This window comes from Delphinapterus leucas, chromosome 21 (assembly GCF_059928025.1).
Source record: "Delphinapterus leucas isolate spDelLeu-1000000601 "Yukka" chromosome 21, BTC_Dleu_Yukka2, whole genome shotgun sequence".
In the NCBI taxonomy this organism is placed as follows: domain Eukaryota; kingdom Metazoa; phylum Chordata; class Mammalia; order Artiodactyla; family Monodontidae; genus Delphinapterus; species Delphinapterus leucas.
In genome coordinates, this window is record NC_143149.1 from 18,106,312 (window position 1) to 18,127,433 (window position 21,122).

Below are 21,122 nucleotides of genomic sequence, written 5' to 3' on the forward strand. Positions count from 1 at the left end.
CTGGGGAAAAGTTGTTTTCCTGGTCCATTGAAAGGAGTTTCTAGACTGAGGATTCAGACTGAAGGGCACATTGCTGTTCTGTAAAACGTTGATGAGTGAGGTAAGTGCAAATTTGCACAAGGGTAGCGGTGCATCTATTTAGCAATGGAGGGTTAGGCTCAAGGGAGTGTTGGGATATTCATAGACTGTTGTGCTTTGATCAAAGGCTCCACTGTATGGTCAGGCATGGGCCCTAAATGACTGAATAGTAAAGAACACACCTGTATAGTTTCTTGTATGGACATATCAGGAAACATAGACGTAGAATTAAAGAGGATGATGCACCCTAAAAAAATTCCAGGACATTGAATTCTCCTAAGATGTAAAAATTTTAAAAGAGTACACCCCTAGCCTATGGCAAGAAAAAGCCATATGAGTCTAAAAAAATCGTAACTTTTCTCTGACCCAATAGAGGACTGATGTTGCAGGAAAACCAAGTAGCTTGGAATCTGAGGAAAGTCAGGTGCCCCTGAGGAGAGGTGGGAAATGAGCATGCATTCACCTGTGTGAGAGCACGGGCAGAAGACAGGACTACCATCCAAGTGGGAAAGAAGAATTCAGCTATGATTTTTTAATGAATTTCCAAAGGATGAGTAGTAGGAGTCGAGGCCCTGGAAGCCACAGACACTCCCTTCTTGGCTTTTCTCCACAGACCTTCTCACTGTGTACTGATAAAAAAACCATTGCTGGCAGAGAAGGTAGTAGATAGTTTAGTCATTGGTAAGGCAGAGCCCTGGAGAAGAGGTGCAGCCACCACTGTGGGAAAGGCATAAAGCCTCTCCTGGTCTCCTCTCACCTAAGAAAAAGTGTCATAAGATATCAGGGGTAATAGCAGTTGCCCCAGTACAAGGAGATGTCTCCATGGCAGGTGGGAGAAGGGTAGAATTAAAAACAAACAAAAAACCTTTATAGGGTAGGGGCAGAAAACTCTTCTCAGAAGAGCCTAGCCCATTAGTTTTCCTGTCACTGAGTTCGGGGCAAGGTCACTGAGAAAACATAAACTTTAAGACTCAGAACACAAGGGCCGCTTAAACTGATGCTGAATCAGGACAATAAAGAACCCCATCCCCAGCTCACAACCACAATACCTCAAGCTCCAAGAAACAGAAACAGCAGACTGTTCCTGGGGGAGAAGTGTCGAGATATCCTCTTTAAGATGCAGGTGCACAGGAAAGCCCTAAAACTTAAAGTGGAGCAGAAACATTGAGGAAAACCCACCAGCAAGCCACTCCCAACCTAAGAACAAACAGAAATTTAAAGAGAGTAGTGAACCATTGCAATAACAAAATCCAAACTGAGCTCAATTCCTGAGTAGATTTACTCAACCTCCCACAATAATGGTCTAACAGAAGAAAATAGGTCCTCATCCCCAGGCATAAATACTGCTTACACCCATCTCCACCATTCTGCACACTGTATCTGGAAATCAGTAAAAAAGTAGAACACACACACACACACACACACACACAAAATCAAGGGGAAAAAACCCTCACTGTCAAGAGACAAAGTTAATTCTAGGAAGACTCAGAGATACCCCGGATGTTGGAATTATTGGACAGGGAATTGAAAATAACTGGTTAATATGTTAAAGGTTCTAATGAAAAGACATATAGGATATTTTAGCAGATAAATACAAACAATAAGGAAGAGAAACATGAAAATGCTAGAAATGAAGCTTTGATAACAGATATGAAAACTGCCCCTGACAGGCTCACCAGTAAACTTGACACAGCTCAGGAAAAAGCCAGTGAAATTAAAGATAAGTCAACAGAAATGCATTCTTTGCCTATGAATATATGTTCATATTTTCGAGGTAGCCATGCCTTGTAAATCCATGGATTCTATGTTCATAAGCAATTTTAAATAGGAACCTCTCACTCAAAGCATTCCTGAGATAAGGATTCTCCTCCTAATAATAACTATTAGCTTGTTTAACAGAAAAGTCTCTTATTTACATGTCTACAATGCAGTTGGACCAGATCGCCTGCCTTCTTCCACTCTCAAGAGTGTCCTCCAGACATGATAATGAGATAGTTTGCAGACTAGCTGCTTACCCTCTTTCTTTCGAATTGCTTGAAAAGTTTGTTGAAATATATCTTGAACTATTGTTTCAAAAGGACTTCATGGGAGGTAAACTTTGAATTTTTTTTGTCTGTAAATTTCTTTATTGTGCCCCATCATTGATTTATAATGTGTCTGGGTATATAGAATTTGGAACTCAAAGTCAGGTTTTTGCTTGGTTCTTTATTTTCCTTCATTGCTGCTTTGTAGTCTGAGAGCAAGTGTTGCAGCAGAGAAGTATGATAGTGGTCTTATTTTCATTCCATTGTAGTTAATCTGATTTCTCTTTTGGGTAGCTTTAGGCACTTTTGTGTAGTGTCGGCACTCTGAAAATTAAAAAACAAAACAAAAAACAGATAAGGATATGAACCCATTTTTATTAATCACTTTTATTAAAGTGTTGGACCCTTTTTGTCTGATGACCAGTGTCTTTTTGTCTACTCTGGTTAATTTTATGCTTTGCTTCCTTTTATTCATTCATCCCCTTTTACTTTATCTAACTCCCATTAGATAAATGCTGAAAATACTGACTACATCCTTCATGAGTCTTGTTTCTCTCATATATTTTATATCTTTATCTTTTCTCTGTGTATTCTAGATATCCTCAGATTTATCTTATCTCCCTGTACTGTTCAATACAGTAGCTGCTAGTCCCATGTGGCTAATGAAATTTAAATTAATTAAAATACCTTTCCACATTTGAAGTGTTCTAGCCACATTTCTGACTTCTACCGCTATAGACCAGTCTCATCTCTTCTTGAACTTTGTATAAATGGAAGCATAAGTTACATAACTTTTTGTAACTGGCTCCTTTTAATCAACACAATGCCTGTAAGACTCACCTGTGCTGTTGTATATATCAATAGTTTTCGTTTTTACTTCTGTGTAGTATTCCATTGTATGAATATACCACTGTTTTTACTTAAAGTGAAAATTGAGGACAGGAGCTCATATTTGCCCAGTCTGGTATCTTGCATCAAAAGTTTGTGTGGCTCTTATAATATAGTACGTCAAATCTGTCTTATGTTGTATGTGGCTATATAGTCACCCTCAAAAGATTGTGAGTTACTTGAGAAGAGGAATATTTTTATATTGTCACGTTTTCTGTCATTTAAAAGTATCTGACATAGTACATACTGTGTAGCTGGAATTCAGTTAATATATGTCTGAAAGCAGAAACTTTAAGTAAATTTCTGCAGCAAGAAAATGGATGAATTAAAAATAATAGCAAGTTTTTTTCCTCAAAGGCTAAATTTGATTTCGCTAATATTAAATGGCATAGCAAATTAAATATGTTATTTATGTGTGCTGATTTATATCGGTGCCCAAATAATACCCCATTTTGGTAATTCACTTAAAGTCTAGCTGCAATGAAAAGAAAACTTGAAATTTAACACTTTTTAAACCTGTATTATAGGAACTTTCAGAGAATGTATAATTTATATACATTGATGTAGTGAGTTGACTGGGTAGACAAAAAGTCTTAACATCATTTCCAGGAAGAGTTATTATTACTGACCATTCATAATTATTGTTACTGAAATTTTAGATTATGAGATGATTTAAAGTAACTTTTCCCTGAGTGATCCATTTTTACAAATGGATTGTAACATTTATCTTACAGCATTTGGATAAAGCATTAGCTGGTAAAGATAAATTCAGAAATATTATATTTCATTTGAATGCACCCTGTATGATGGTAGAATTTGATCTGCAGAGGCAAACGAAGATGAAAAAAAATACATGCTCAGAAATATCCATTAGATGTGATTTCCCGTAAAGGAGCAATAGCCTTCTGCTTTTGCAGATTGTGCTATGATTGTGTCCTGTTTATTATTTTGGTTTTTTTCTCCTTATATGTAAACATATCAATAGCTAGTATTTTTGTGGTAGATTTTTTTTAGATACACGAGGAGATTTTAGTTAAGACAGCATATGCTTGTTTCTAGTGCATTAAATTCAGACACGTTAAAAATCTGGAGATGTGCTGAGAAAAACAAAATGCTATTAAAGTTTCTGTGTCTTTGTGATATCCCCAGGGAGATTTCTCTCAGTTGAAAAGTTAGCTTTCACAAAGGTACTTCCAAAGCCATTCAGCAGTTTGCCTCCTGTTAATGGAACTTTAGTGGAAATGAAACCCAGCGCATGAAGCAAACAAACACAAAATTTCTGTTCAAGATTTCCAAAGATTTTTTGACATAAATTAAATGTCAAAAAGAATGCGAAGAATGTATAACATTTATTAATAATTGAAAATTTACATGATGTTTGAGGGAGGATTTGACACAACTCCCTTCAGTTGTGAGCTATGCTGTCATTCCTATAGCCATTAAAGGAGATAATTTCATGTCTCCACGTGACCGCAGTACTCTTCAGCAGCAAACAGTGGGATGTGGGTTGGAAGAATTCTTCATGTGAATAATCAATTATTCAGAGAGAAGCTATAAGATTATTTCAGAATATTATAGCAGTTAATTGTAAGTAAAATCTCATCCCCTTCCTGAAAAGGGGGATAAAATTCTTAACAAAATATTAAATTAATTAAGAATAAAACAACATACGATTTCTGTGATCAAATGCATCCTTTGTTTCCCAGAGACCTATACAATATTTGAGATTCATTCAAATATTCTGTCTGACAGAAATAAAGCTAAACAGGAACAAATCTAGACATTCTGAGTCAAACTACATTGTTTCCGTTTAGTTCTGCTTTCTGCAAATCTTTGTTTCGTTTTGAAAGATACTTTTTATTCACAAGCAGACATTGAATGAATGCTCATTTCTTAACTCTACTTTGATAAAAATGCAAATCATTTTCTGAAACAATAAACAATGTGAGATTAAACACAAATTCTTCAGGAAGCTGTCTTTAGATAAGAACAGTTGGGCTTGTTTTCAAAAATGGCTTTGCCTGGAAAACACTAGATGGTATTCTTGGATCCATCTTTCTGGGGATGATTATTCCGTGATAAACGTCAGCAATTTTTCATATCCAAACAATTTCCATCTAAGAGAATCTCCAGCTAACTTATCTACTTTTCTACAAATGGGGAATTTGTTGGGATTTCTCAATAATCACAGTCTCAAAATAAAAAAGAAAATAATGAAATAGCCCCTCTCCCCCCGACACCCCCCCCCAAAAAAGCTGAGCATATCCTTGTGGGTCTGAGAGTGATTTGGATGGAAAATACCTTTAACAATATACTCACTGAAACTTTTGTCTACTGAAAAATGGATTCTAAATCGCAAGAAGTTTGGTCATCAATTATTCATTCAATAATTTATTTTGCTAAAAAGCAAGTAAAAATTCTTAGAAAAGTCAGAAAACAATATTTCTCATACTAAAAACAATGAGTGATCATCTCTACCTTGTTTAGCTTGAATTCAGTAAGAGTGGAAATTAGTGTTACAACCATGAACCTTCCCTCCACTTAGGAAAACATAGAATAGTTTGATTTTAAAGAATATTTAATTTGTAAATATATTCTTCTGTTCTATAACAGAACAGAAGAATACATTTTCTTGAGACTGTGACTTATAGGTCAAAAGCATGTAAAAATTATTAATAGAAAGGTAAGATTATAATTCAGCTTTGAAATAATACTTTGAGGAAATTAAGTAAACCCAGTTTATAATAATAAGAGGAATTCTCGCCTGCCAAATTCCAGAAATTCAATAATATTTACATTTTACTTGAATCATAAAACATGGTGGGTATATATTGATACTTAGACCTGGGATATAAACCTGCTTTGATACAAATCTTCCCATTTACTAGCTGTGTATTCTTTGGCAAATTATTTATCTTCTGTGTTGCTTTGATTCCTTAACTGTGAAATGAGGATAATAGTAATACGTACCTTGTAGTACTATTGTGAAGATTACATACATAAGTAAGTGAAAGTAAGTAGAGCAATGTTTGGCATTTAGTAAACACTGAACAAAAGTGAGAGAGTATTAGTACTTCCTTAATTTTATGGAGTTTCAGTTCTAATCTAACTCTAAAGGGGGTTTTAATTTTGCTTTGGACGTTTTAGTTTCTTAGAAATCCAAAATCTTCTATATTTTCTACTGGGATCATTGGATTAGTCCCTGAGGAGGAAGGAATGGAAAAGGGTGGCTCTTAAAGAAAGGAAAAGAGCAGTTCCTCAGAAAGTTAAACACGGAATTCCCATGTGACCCAACAATTCCACTCCTAAGTATGTACCCAAAAGAACTGAAAAATGGACACAGGCAGATTCTTGGACACGAGCGTTCATAGCAGCACTATTCACAGTAGCCAAATTGGGAACCATATCCAAGTGCTCTGGTGTTAGGTGTTTGGCTTCTGGAGCCAGAATCTCTGGGTTTGAATCCTAGTTCTGTGAACTCACTTTTGTATAGTCTTGGACAAGTTACCTAAATCGTCTGTTCTTCACTTTCTACATCTGCAAAACTAGGAGGAGTAGTATCTATTTCATGCAGCTGTTGAGAGAATTGAGTTCATAAATCACTCTAAAAGTACCTTATGCCTAGAATGTAAGTTTAACTGCTATTTGTACCCGTTTTAATAGATGTTTTATTCCTAGACATGTTTATCTTCTCCTGTCTCATGGACAACATGTCTTTTGTATCTTATTGAAGGAGAGAAAGCTAACATTTCTTTAAATTTCTTATTTTATGTGAAGACATTTTCATAAATCTGTTCTATGCCTCCTTTTTATAGTTTATTTTGAATATAAATACTTAAATTCCTTTGAGAGGGGAAAGATTTTTAACAGGCTCAAAGTTTTCTGTTGAGGTATCAAGAAAAATTTGTAGATTACACTCGACCTGTTTGCTCTGCTCCTGAGTTGGTGGAATCCTCTTTTAGATTTACGGCTTAAGGGAGTTTTGGTTTTTGTGCTTCTTAACCCAGCAAACATACTACAGCATTGCAAGGTTTTAACAGAACCTCTCTTAGCTCTAATGATTACCTCTTTGAATTGTGGAGGAGCTGAAAAATGCTGATGCTCGAAGTGAGATGTTGTCAGCTCTTCCTTGTAGTTATTAGTAAACATCTTCTTGTTTTCCATGAGTTTTTATCTGTTACCCTAAAATAGGAACTTCTGTTTGTAGGCTTTAGGAAGTAGGGTCCATACTTCACTGAACAATCTGAAATTAGGAAAAGGGTTTGGTCTGCACATACATGGCATAGACTCTTCTTTTTTCACTTTGGAGCAGCCTGTCTACAGTATCCAATATTCTTTACTACTTCTTACCATAAGCTTGTTGAGGCAGCTCTTTTTCTTAAAGGAGACAGCACGCTGTTGCCCATGTACTCTGTGGGGACAAATTATTTAGAAGCTTGATTTTGACCACAGGTCAAGCTATGTTCTATAATCTAGTTTTGTCAGTGATAAAGTTAATATTTTTAATAATATGACTTCTGTGCTCTTTCTTTTTTTTCTTTTCCCTCCCTTCCTTCCTTCCCTCTTCCTTTCTTTTTTCTCCTCCTCCTTCTCTTCCTTTTCTTTTGTAAATGTTTCGTGTACACTTAAGTTTGTTTAAAAGAATGTTGGGTGTAGTGTTCTAAACCCGTATTAGATGGGGCTAGTAAATAACGTTTAAATTCATTATAATCTTATTGATTTTTATTTGATTGTTCTATTACTTACTGACAGAGGTGTGTTGAAACCTCCAACTCTGATTAAGAATTTGTCAATTCTCCTCTTGGGTCCCTCAGCTTTTGATACCGAGTATTTTGAAGCCATGTTATTAGGTACTTATAAATTCAGGATTGTTATTTCTTCCTGTTGAGTTGACCCTTTAACCATTATGAAATTTCACTTTCTTTAATACTTTTTGCCTTAAAATCTATTTTGTTTGAAATTATTATACCCACATCAGTATTTGGTTAATGTTTTCATGGTACTTCCTTTTCCATACTTTTTTTGAAGCTATCTGTGTCCTTACATTTATGGTGTATTTCTTGTAAACAGCTCAGATTGGGTCTTATTAAGAGCCATTCTGAAAATCTTTGTCTTTTAATAGGGGTGTGTAGTGTAGGAGAGGAAAGATTTTCCCTTTCCCTTCCTAGGTTTGATAGCTGTGTCTATGAAATAAATTGACAACAGGCAGATTAACAAAGAAAAAGTATTAAAATTTATTACTTTGCAATATTATATAAGGAGAGGCACACAGGAAAAATATGAATACCCAAATAAATAAAATTTGAGAGCTTGTATACCATCTTAATAGGGGAGATGAGGAGGGATGTAGGCAACTTATGAGAGAGTAAATGATTTTTAGGAAAGATGAAAGGGCCCTTAGAAGAATAGATGGGAGGTATGATAGTTTGTGACAAATTTGTCTGGATGTGGTATCAACTTTTAGCCTCCTAGTTTGCGATGAATCAAACTTCCCTGGTTGGTGAAACTCCTGGGAAGGGATTTATGACATTTGAGTTCCTTTTGGAGGATCCATCTTTAGGCAGATAAGGGGAGTTCTTGCATGCAGAAATTATTCTGTGATTTTCTAATGGTGGGTTTTCTATTTCCTGCATTCCTTCTGTATTTATTAATTGGAATTTTCCATAAGAGTTGTCTCTTTTCATTTATTTAGTTAGTTATTCGTTTACTCTTTTATCTTATTATTAGAGGCTCATGAGTACTTATTCTTTGTGTTATAATCTGATATTATTGTTATTTCTTTCAGTGCTCAAATTATTCCAGGTTTGGCCATTGGGAGATTGGCAACTGTGTCACTTTGACATGCCCCATCCTTCTTTTATCTTATTAATTAACTAAGTAAGTAAGTATTCCTTTCTTTTTGGTATCACAAGGCAGTCCAGGCTCATCTTGTATTTTGGTATATTCTCTGTTCTAGTCTCCAAATCAGCCATTTATCCAAGGAGCTCTCTTTCTTTTCATTAGGGAGTTGGATTTAGAAAATAATTTATTAGTGTCTGGAAGTCAGTAGCTCATCAAGCCTGAATCTTATATATAGGTTTGCTGTATTTGTACTCTGCCCATGTTCCAGCTTTTTGTTTAACAGCCAACCACTCATGTAGAATTTTTCAGCATATATCATAGTGCTTCCAATCACTGCTACTTTAGAATACATACTGCTCCCCAAAATACTTTTTAGTTGGATAATGATCTAGATGACATGCAATAGGCTAATGATTTAGTTGAACTGGATTGGTCTTCAAAGTGTTAAAAAAAAAAAAGAGCAGATACACTGTCATAGAGTTAGTTTATTTGACATCTGGCCACATGACTGACAAAGGGATGAGTTAGTGAACCAAGAGGATGTTTCTATGCTTAAAGTCATATAAAATAACAATTACATATTAATGAATGAGTCCTGGATATTGTTTTGACATGGATTGATATTTAAGTTAGCAAGAATAAGAGGAAAGGAATTGATTTGTGGTCAAGCTCAGATACAGTTTCATTCAGGTACTGTTTCTGGTGAGACAGGAATTCCTAAGCAGTACACAACATGAAGGACTGACAAGTACACTCAAGCATGGCCAAGAGAGGGAAGAAGACATTTCAGAGGAAAACATAACTAGCTAACCTTAGAGACTATAGAAGAAATAGAAATAATAATTGTTCAAACATAGGTTTCTAACAAAAACAGATGTATAGAAGAATTTGAAAAGAATTTGAAAGAACAGACATATAGGGTCTTAAGAACAGTTTAACTGTTTACCAACATGTGACTTCAATCAAAAGAAATTGGTCGTTTAGAATATTTAAATTCAACAATCATTTTTTGAGCACTAGCTATATGTCAAGTGATGAGCCAGGCATGGAGATGCAGTGAGCATTAGTGGAAATGTCTACCATTACACCCTCCTTCCAGTCTCAGCCATTGATGAGAACGTGGTCTCTACTGAATCAGCCAGACTTCCCCTGGGAATATGAATGCTGAACAGAGGTAAAGAAGGAGATAAATCTGTTAGTGCGAAACCATTTTGACAACAGAGTTCATGAGTTCTACTAGTTAGAGAACAGCTCCTGGATTCCAGTGGAGAATCTTGACCTTAAGTCTGTTTATCTGAGCGTCTCTCTGAGGTTGGATGCCTCACAGGCACTGCCTTGGCGTAGTGCTCTAGACTCAGATACAGAGATTGAAAGCCCTCTCTTTTCCCTATTTGGCAGAAACTTGCATCTCTGCTGTAAAGACACTCGCTCTGCCCCCTACCGCCCCAGGTCTCCTATCATATTCTCTTTATTTTTCTTAGGCCTTTATGGAAGACAGGTTTCTTTGAGCTGTTCTTGCATTTATAGCTGCCAAAATCTTTGACTAAAGAAATTAAAAAGTCTGGCTACAAAACTGAAATGAAAGAGTCTGCAAGTATGAGGGGACTTTAGAAAGCAAAACAAAATTTACTATATCAAAAAAAAGCAATGTATTAGAAATTAAGTACTAGATAGAACTTCAATGCAAGAATTTGAAGGTGTATTTTGTAGTCACTCAGTAAAGGTGGTTAAAAGTTAAAAGATGAGGGTGCTCATTAATCTTCTGTCTGCTGACATCCATATTCCTCTAAATTCCCAAGAGGGAAGAGATATGGGAACATACGTATATGTATAACTAATTCACTTTGTTATAAAGCAGAAACTAACACACCATTGTAAAGCAATTATACTCCAATAACGATGTAAAAAAAAAAAAAAACTCTAAATAAAATAGAGGCTAAACCTTTAGTCTAGGATGATCTTGATCCCAGATTAATTACTCTTTGGGAGATCTTGGAATCAGGATTGTGCTGGAGCCCTTCTCGTTCTGATGCTCTGGTCTCAGTTCCCAGTCTCCACTTTGGTTACCCAGTTCCCTGTGCTTAGTGAAACCCCTCATCCATGTTGATAATAACCTGCCTTTCTGAAGTTCTGCAACCACCAGTTGTCAGCACCCTTCTGCTTGATAGCTGGGTAGTTTTTAATTCCCTGATCAGCTCTTTGGAGTCATGTTCACAGAATCCATCCTTAGATTAGCATCACCTTATCCATATCCCTACAAGATCCTTCATCATTTGAGATATTTGGACTGGACTTAGAGGACCATTTCAGTCAATTCTGCTTGCATTGAGTCCTAAAAATGGCAGAATGGTAACCTAAACATAATTAATAGAAGTTCCTTATCTACTGGCATTTAAACAACCCTTCTTGGATGTCCTCGCTTCTGCCCTTATTCTGGATATTTAGGTAAGGTATTAATCAAAATAAGAAAAAGAATCTTGAAGGGGACAAAAGATTCCTTTCTCCCCGGGAATTTACCAATTTCAACAACACTGCTGTTAAATGAAACTGATATGTGTTTTACCATTGTGAGGTGGTTGTAGTGCTTAGTTTCTTTATTAGAAGATGATTTCAAAGGGGCAGCACAAATTTGTCTTGTAATAAGATAAACAGACTTAAGGTCAAGAAACCACTGCCAAAGAGATTGTTTGCTGAGAACTGAAGACAGGCTTCCTGTTTCAAATGGCATCTAGGGAAATTTCCATTAACCCCAATGCCAGTAGAATGAAAGTGAAATTGGTAGGTCAGCAATGCTACACCAACATCAAGTAGGTAGAAATTTACTTTGTCTCTCTATTTCTGTCTGCAGTTTATCCAAAAATTCAAAGTCTATAGCAAATGAAAAAGCAGAGTAGCCATTTTTCTCCCGCAGAAACATATTACTACCTGGTCTCCAAATCCCACGTATCACATTCTAGATTCATTAGGTGGGTACAGCTCTCAAAAAATGGTGGGTATCGAAGTGACAAATTATAACCATGCAGGCATGCTTTATCCATATATTTAATCCCATAAAACTTACAGGATACAGGAAGAATCCTGGTTTAATAAATGCTAGGAAATTTGTTGCCAGTAGACCTGTCTTGCACTTAATATTAAAAGTTCTTCAGAGAGAGGAAAATAATATGGATCAGAAACTCAGATCTACATAAAGAAAGAAAGATCACTGAGAAGATTTAAGCAAAAATAAACACTTTTGTTTTTCTATTTTAAGTTGTTCTAATAGATAGCTAAATACTAATAGCAACAGTGTTTCAATTATGCATGCTTATATATACAGGGAAGGAGGGAAAAATTAGGATCTTTTAAAATTATAAGATACAACCTGTAAAGTGGTATAGTGTTATTGATAAGCTGTAAATGTATATGATAAACTCTAGGGCAACCATTTAAAAAACTAACAAAAGAAGTAAACTGTAAACTAAAAAATTATAGGAAAATGTAATAAAAAAAATGTTCGACTAAACCATAAAAGGCAGGAAAAGAATGGAAGACAAAAACAGGAACACACAACAAGGTCAACTCATAGAAAACAGTAATAGGTGTGGTAGATATTAATCCAAATCTTTTGAACATTTTGAACATTGGTCTAAATGCACCAATTAAAAGACAGAGATTGTCATAGTGGATCAAAAAGCAAAATCCAACAGTATGTTGTCTATAGAAAACCCATTTTAAATATAAAGACATACATAGATTAAAAAAGTTAATGGATGGATGGAAAAAATATACCATGCTAATGCTAACCAAAAGAAAGCAGGAGTAACTATATTAATATCAGACAGGGCAGATTTCAAAGTAAGGAAAGTTATCAGGGACAAAGAAGGTCATTACATAAGGATGAAGGGGTTAATTCTCTAAGAAGACATAATGACCCTTAATGTGTATATACTTAACAACAGAGCATCAAACTATGTGAGGCAAAAGTTGATAGAACTGCAAGAGAAATAATAGATGAATCCACTATTATAGTTGGATGCCAACACCCCTCTATCGGAAAGGGACAGATTCAGCAAGTAGAAAATCAGTAAAGACATAGTTGAACTCAACAACACCATAACTCACTGGACATAGTTTATAGATTATTTCATGCAACATCAGAAGAATACACATTCTTCTCAAGCTCACGTGAAACACTCACTGAGATAGACCACATTGTGGGTCATAAAACATAACTAGACAAATTAAAAAAAATAGAAATCTTACAATGTCTGCTCTCAGACCAAAATGGAATTAAACTAGAAGTCAATAATGTTAACTGGAAAAGCTCAAAATAGTTGGAGGTGAAAAAACACACTTCTAAATAATACATGGGTCAAAGAAGAAATCTCAGGAGAAATAAAACATTCTGAACTAAATGAAAATGAAATGACAGCATCAAAATTTGTGGGACACAGAAAAAACTGTTTATAGGAAATTTATAGCATTCAATGTGTATATTAGAAAAGAAGAGAGGAGTTTGGTTCAAGATGGCGGAGTAGAAGGACGTGCTCTCCCTCTTGTGAGAACACTGGAACCGCAACTAATTGCTGAACAATCATCGACAGAAAGACACTGGAACTCACCAAAAAATATACCCCACATCCAAAGACAAAGGAGAAGCCATAATGAGATGGTAGGAGGGGTGCAATCACAATAAAATCAAATTGCATAACTGCTGAGTGGGTAACTCACGAACTGAAGAACACTTATACCACAGAAGTCCACCCGCTGGAGTGAAGGTTCTGAGCCCCACGTCAGGCTTCCGAACCTGGGGGTCCAGCAGCAGGAGGAGGAATTCCTAGAGAATCAGACTTTGAAGGCTAGTGGGATTTGATTGCAGGACTTCGACAGGACTGGGGAAAACAGAGACTCCACTCTTGGAGGGCACAAAGTAATGTGTTCATCGGGAACCAGGGGAAGGAGCAGTGACCCCATAGGAGACTGAACGAGACCTACCTGCTAGTATTGGAGGGTCTCCCGCAGAGGCGGTGGGTGGCTGTGTCTCAATTTGAGGACAAGGACACTGGCAGCGGAAGTTCTGGGAAATACTCCTTGGCGTGAGCCCTCCAAGAGTCTGCCATTGGCCCCAACAAAGAGCCTGGGTAGGCTCCAGTGTTGGGTTGCCTCAGGCCAAACAGTCAACAGGGAGGGAACCCAGCCCCACCCATCAAGATATAAGCAGATTAAAGTTTTACTGAGCTCTGACCCCCAGAGGAACAGCCAGCCCTACCCACTACCAGTCCCTCCCATCAGGAAACTTCCACAAACCTCTCAGAGAGCTTCATCTACCAGAGGGCAGACAGCAGAAGCAAGAAGAAATATAATCCTGTAGCCTGTGGAACAAAAACCACATTCACAGGAAGACAGACAAGATGAAAAGACAGAGGGCTATGCACCAGATGAAGGAACAAGATAAAACCCCAGAAAAACAACTAAATGAAGTGGAGATAGGCAACCTTCCAGAAAAAGAATTCAGAATAATGTGAGTGAAGATGATCCATGGCCTCAGAAAAAGAAGGGAGGCAAATATCGAGAAGATGCAAGAAATGTTTAATAAAGACCTAGAAGAATTAAAGAACAAACAGAGAGAGATGAACAATACAATAACTGAAATGAAAACTACATTAGAAGGAATCAATAGCAGAATAACTGAGGCAGAAGAACGGATAAGTGACCTGGAAGACAGAATGGTGGAATTCACTGCTGCAGAACAGAATAAAGAAAAAAGAATGAAAAGAAATGAAGACAGCCTAAGAGACCTGTGGGACAGCATTAAATGCAACAACATTCGCATTATAGAGGTCCCAGAAGGAGAAGAGAGAGAGAAAGGACCTGAAAAAATATTTGAAGAGATTATAGTCGAAAACTTCCCTAACATGGGAAAGTAAATAGCCACCCAAGTCCAGGAAGCACAGAGAGCCCCATACAGGATAAACCCAAGGAGAAACACACTGAGACACATCAAATAATTGGCAATTAATTGGCAAAAGTAATCAAATTGGCAAAAATTAAAGACAAAAAAAATTATTGAAAGCAGCAAGAGAAAAATGACAAATAACATACAAGGGAACTCCCATAAGGTTAACAGCTCATTTCTCAGCAGAAACTCTACAAGCCAGAAGGGAGTGGCATGATATACTTAAAGTGATGAAAGGGAAGAACCTACAACCAAGAGTACTTACCCGGCAAGGATCTGATTCAGATTTGATGGAGAAATCAAAAGCTTTACAGACAAACAAAAGATAAGAGAATTCAGCACCACCAAACCAGCTCTACAACAAGTGCTAAAGGAACTTCTGTAAGTGGGAAACATAAGAGAAGAAAAGGACCTACAATAACAAGCCCATAACAATTAAGAAACTGGTCATAGGAACATACATATCGATAATTACCTTAAACACGAATGGATTAAATGCAACAACCAAAAGTCAAAGGCTTGCTGAATGGATACAAAAACAAGACCCATATATATGCTGCCTACAAGAGACCCACTTCAGACATAGGGACACATACAGACTGAAAGTGAGGGGATGGAAAAAGATATTCCATGCAAACGGAAATCAAAAGAAAGCTGAAGTAGCAATACTCATATCAGATAAAATAGACTTTAAAATAAAGAATATTACAAGAGACATGGAAGGACACTGCACAATGATCAAGGGATCAATATAAGAAGAATATTTAACAATTATAAATATATATGCAACTAACATAGGAGCAGCTCAATTCATAAGGCAACTGCTAACAGCTATAAAAGAGGAAATCGACAGTAACACAATAATAGTGCGGGACTTCAACACTTCACTGACACCGATGGAAAGATCATCCAAAGAGAAAATAAATAAGGAAACAGAAGCTTTAAATGACACAATAAACCAGATCGGTTTAATTGATAATTATATGATATTCCTTCCCAAAACAGCAGATTACACTTTCTTCTCAAGTGCAAACAAAACATTCTCCAGGATAGATCACATCTTGTGTCATAAATCAAGCCTCAGTAAATTTAAGAAAACTGGAATCATATCAAGTATCTTTACTGACCTCAATGCTATGAGATAAGAAATCAATTACAGGGAAAAAACATAAAAAACACAAATACATGGAGGCTAAACTCTACGTTACTAAATAACTAAGATACAATTGAAGAAATCAAAGAGGAAATCAAAAAATACCTAGACAGAAATAACAATGAAAACGGCGGTCCAAAACCTATGGAATAGAGCAAAAGCAGTTCTAAGAGGGAAGTTTATAGCTATACAAGCCTACCTTAACAAACAAGAAAAATCTCAAATAAACAATCTAACGTTACACCTAAAGGAACTAGAGAAAGAAGAACAAACAAAACCCAAAGTTAGCAGAAAGAAAGAAATCATCAAGATCAGAACAGAAATAAATGAAATACAAACAAACAAAACAATAGCAAAGGTCAATAAAACTAAAAGCTGGTTCTTTGAGAAGATAGACAAAATTGATTAACAATTAGCCAGACTCATCAAGGAAAAGGGGGAGAGGACTCAAATCAATTAAATTAGAAATGAAAGAGGAGAAGTTACAACAGACACCACAGAAATACAAAGCATCCTAAGAGACTACTATAAGCAACTCTCTGCCAATAAAATGGAAAACCTGTAAGAAATGGACAAATTCTGAGAAAGGTATAACCTTCTAAGACTGAACCAGCTAGAAATAGAAAATATGAACAGACCAATCACAAGTAATGAAATTGAAACAGTGATTTAAAATCTTCCAACAAACAAAAGTCCAGGACCAGATGGCTTCAAGGTGAAGTGTATCAAACATTTAGAGAAGAGCTAACACCCATCCTTTTCAAACTCTTCCAAAACTTTGCAGAGGAAGGAACACTCCCAAACTCATTCTATGAGGCCACCATCACCCTGATACCAAAACCTGACAAAGATACTACAAAAAAAGAAAATTACAGACCAATATCACTGATGACTATAGATGCAAAAATTCTCAACAAAATCCTAGCAAACAGAATCCAACAACACTTTAAAAGGATCATACACCATGATCAACTGGGATTTATCCCAGTGATGCAAGGATTCTTCAAAATACGCAAATCAATGAATGGGATACACCATATTAACAAATTGAAGAAGAAAAACCATATGATCATCTCAATAGATGCAGAAAAAGCTTTTGACAAAATTCAACACCTATTTATGACAAAAACTCCCCAGAAAGTGGCATAGAGGGAATCTACCTCAACATAATAAAGGCCATGTACAACAAACCCACAGCAAACATCATTCTCAATGGTGAAAAACTGAGAGCATTTCCTCTAAGATCAGGAACAAGACAAGGATGTCCACTCTCACCACTGTTATTCAACATAGTTTTGGAAGTCCTAGCCATGGCAACCAGAGAAGAAAAAGAAATAAAAGGAATACAAATTGCAGAAGAAGAAGTAAAACTGTCACTGTTTGCAGATGACATGATACTATACATAGAGAATCCTAAAAATGCCACCAGAAAACTACTAGAGCTAATCAATGAATTTGGTAAAGTTGCAGGATACAAAATTAATACACAGAAATCTCTTGCATTCCTATACACTAATGATGAAAAATCTGAAAGAGAAATTAAGGAAACACTGCCATTTACCATTGCAACAAAAAGAATAAAATACCTAGGAATAAACCTGTCTTGGGAGACAAAAGACGTGTATGCAGAAAACTATAAGACAGTAATGAAAGAAATTAAAGATACCGACAGTTGGAGAGATATACCATATTCTTGGATTGGAAGAATTAATATTGTGAAAATGACTATACTACCCAAAGCAATCTACAGATTCAATGCAATCCCTATCATATTACCAATGGCATTTTTTACAGAACTAACTAGAACAAAAAATCTTAAAATTTGTATGGAGACACAAAAGACCCCAAATAACCAAAGCAGTCTTGAGGGAAGAAAACAGAGCCGGAGGAATCAGACTCCCTGACTTCAGACTATACTACAAAGCTACAGTAATCAAGACAGTATGGTACTGGCACAAAAACAGAAATATAAATCAATGGAACAAGATAGAACGCCCAGAGATAAACCCACACACCTATGGTCATCTAATCTGTGACAAAGGAGGCAAGGATATACAATGGAGAAAAGACAGTCTCTTAAATAAGTTTGCTGGAAAACTGGAAAGCTACATGTAAAAGAATGAAATTAGAACACTCCCTAACACTATACATGAAAATAAACTGAAAATGAATTAGAGACCTAAATGAATGACCGGGCACTATAAAACTCTTATAGGAAAACATAGGAAGAACACTCTCTGACATAAATCACAGCAAGATCTTTTTTGATCCACCTCCTAGAGTAATGGAAATAAAAACAAAAATAAACAAATGGGACCTAATGAAACTTAAATGCTTTTGCACAGCAAAGGAAACCATAAACAAGACAAAAAGAGAACCCTCAGAATGGGAGAAAATATTTGCAAATGAATCAACAGGCAAAGGATTAATCTCCAAAATATATATAAAGCTCATGCAGCTCAATATTAAAAAAACAACCCAATCCAAAAGTGGGCAGAAGAGCTAAATAGACATTTCTCCAAAGAAGACATACAGATGGCCAAGAAACACATGAAAAGCTGCTCAACATCACTAACTATTAGAGAAATGCAAATCAAAACTACAATGAGGTATCACCTCACGTCAGTTAGAATGGGCATCATCAGAAAATCTACAAACAACAAGTGCTGGAGAGGGTGTAGAGAAAAGGGAACCCTCTTTTACTGTTGGTGGGAATGTAAATTGATACAGCCACTATGGAGAACAGTATGGAGGTTCCTTATAAAACTAAAAATAGAATTACCATATGACCCAGCAATCTCACTACTGGGCATATACCCAGAGAAAACCATAATTCAAAAAGACACGTGCACCCAAATGTTCATCGCAGCACTATTTACAATAGCCAGGTCATGGAATCAACCTAAAAGCCCATTAACAGACCACTGGATAAATAAGATGTGGTACATATATACAATGGAATATTACTCAGCCATAAAAAGGAATGAAATTGGGTCATTTGTAGAGACGTGGATGGATCTAGAGACTGTCATACAGAGTGAGGTAAGTCAGAAAGAGAAAAACAAATATCGTATATTAACACATATATGTAGAATCTAGAAAAATGGTACAGATGAACTGGTTTGCAGGGCAGAAGTTGAGACACAGCTGTAGAGAACAAACGTATGGACACGGTGGGGGTGGGGTGGGGTGGTGGCGTGATTGGGATTGACATGTATACACTGATGTGTATAAAGTAGATGACTACTAAGAACCTGCTGTATAAAAAAATAAATAAAATTCAAAAAAAGGAAAACAAAGGAAGAAAGATCTAAAATCAGTAATCTTGGCTCGCACCATAGAAAGTGAGGACATCTCTATGGATCCCATGGACACAGAAAGGTTCATAAAGGAATCCTATGAACAATTCTGTGCTCACAAATTTGAGCAAATGGATCAGCTCCTGGAAAGGCACTATCTGTCAACACTCACATAAAAAGAAATAGACCATCTAAATAAATTGAATCAATAATTAATAACCTTCCAAAACAGAAAGCACCAGGTGCAGATGGGTTTTCTGTTGAATTCTACAAATATTTGAGGAAGAAATTATACCAGTTCTCTACAATATCTTTCAGAGAATAGAAGCAGAGAAAATACTTCCTAACTCATTATATGAGGCCAGCATTATTGTAATACCAAATCCAGACCAGACAGTGCAAGAATAAAAACTACAGGCCAATATCTCTCATAAACATAGATGTAAAAATGATTAATACAATATTAGCAAATTAAACCCAATAGTGTATAAAAAGAATTATATACCATGACCAAGTGGGATTTATCCAGGCATGCAAAGCTGGATTGACATTTAAATATCAATTAATGTCATCAGTCTCATCAACAAACTAAACAGAAATCCCATGATCATATCATTTGATGCAGGAAAAGCATTTCGCAAAATCCAACACCTATTTATGATAAAAAACTGACAGTAAACTAGGAATAGAGGGGTACCTCCTCAACTTAATAAAGAATATCTACAAGAAACATCATATTTAATAGTGAGAAACTTGAAACTTTCACACCAAGATCCAAAACAAGACAAGGATGTATGCTCTCATCAATGCTTTCAACACTGTACTTGAAAGTCTTTGCTAATGCAGTTAGAGTAGAAAAGGAAATAAAATGTATGCAGATTGGGTAGAAAGAAATAAAACAGTCTCTTTGTAGGTGATGTGTTTGTTTGCCTAGAAAATCTGAAAGAATCAATAAGGCAAGGTAAAGGTAAACTATGGACTTTGGTTGATTATGATGTATCAGTGTAAATTCATCACTTGTAATACATGTACCACTGTGGTGGGGCAAACTGATAGTTGGGGGAGGGTTATACATGAGTGGGTCAGTGGTTATATGGGAAATCTTTGTAAATTACTCTCAATTTTTTTGTGAAACTAAAACTACTCTGAAAGTTAAAAAAATCTTTTTGCACAGCAAAGGAAACTACCAACAAAATGAAAAGGCAACTGACAGAATAGGAGAAATAATTGTAAATCACATATCTGATAAGGGGTTAATATCCAAAAAACCTAAAGAACGCATACAACTCAAAGTTAAAAAAAAACAATCCTACAAGTAAAATAATTATTTGGTAATCATGTATGATGATGGCTGTTAACTAGACTTATTTTGGTGATCATTTTGCAACATATACAAATACTGAATCATCATGTTGTACATCTGAAACTAACATAATGTTATGTCAATTATACAGCCATAAAAATAAATTGTAAAATTCTATTAAAAAATGGACAGAGTAACTGAGCAGACATTTTTCCAAAGAAGACCTACAGATGGCCAACAGGCACATGAAAGGACAATACCACTAATCAACAGGGAAATGCAAATTAAGACCAAAATGACATATCACCTCATGCCTATTAGAATGACCATCCTCAAAAAGACAAGAGATAACAAATTCTGGCATGGATGTGGAGAAAAGGGAACCTTTGTGTACTCTTGGTAGAAATAAAAATTGGTGCAGTCACTATGGAAAGCAGTTTGAAGGTTCCTCAGAAAATTATAATAGAACTACCATATAATTCAGCAATTCCACTCCTGGGTATATAGCCAAAGAAAACAAAAACACCAATAGGAAATGATACATACTCCCCAATGTTCATAACAGCATTATTTACAATAGCCAAGACATGGAAACAAA

General features: G+C 35.9%; 1 long non-coding RNA gene across 1 annotated transcript in view; it reads left to right on the top strand.

The window, feature by feature from the left end:
* LOC149744434 (uncharacterized) overlaps positions 1–21,122 on the top strand; it is a 224,159-nt gene that overhangs the window by 13,926 nt on the left and 189,111 nt on the right. Inside the window, exon 2 of the long non-coding RNA XR_016391155.1 lies at positions 1–21,122. This exon is cut by the window's right edge and continues 51,326 nt beyond it. This is a non-coding gene — a long non-coding RNA (uncharacterized LOC149744434).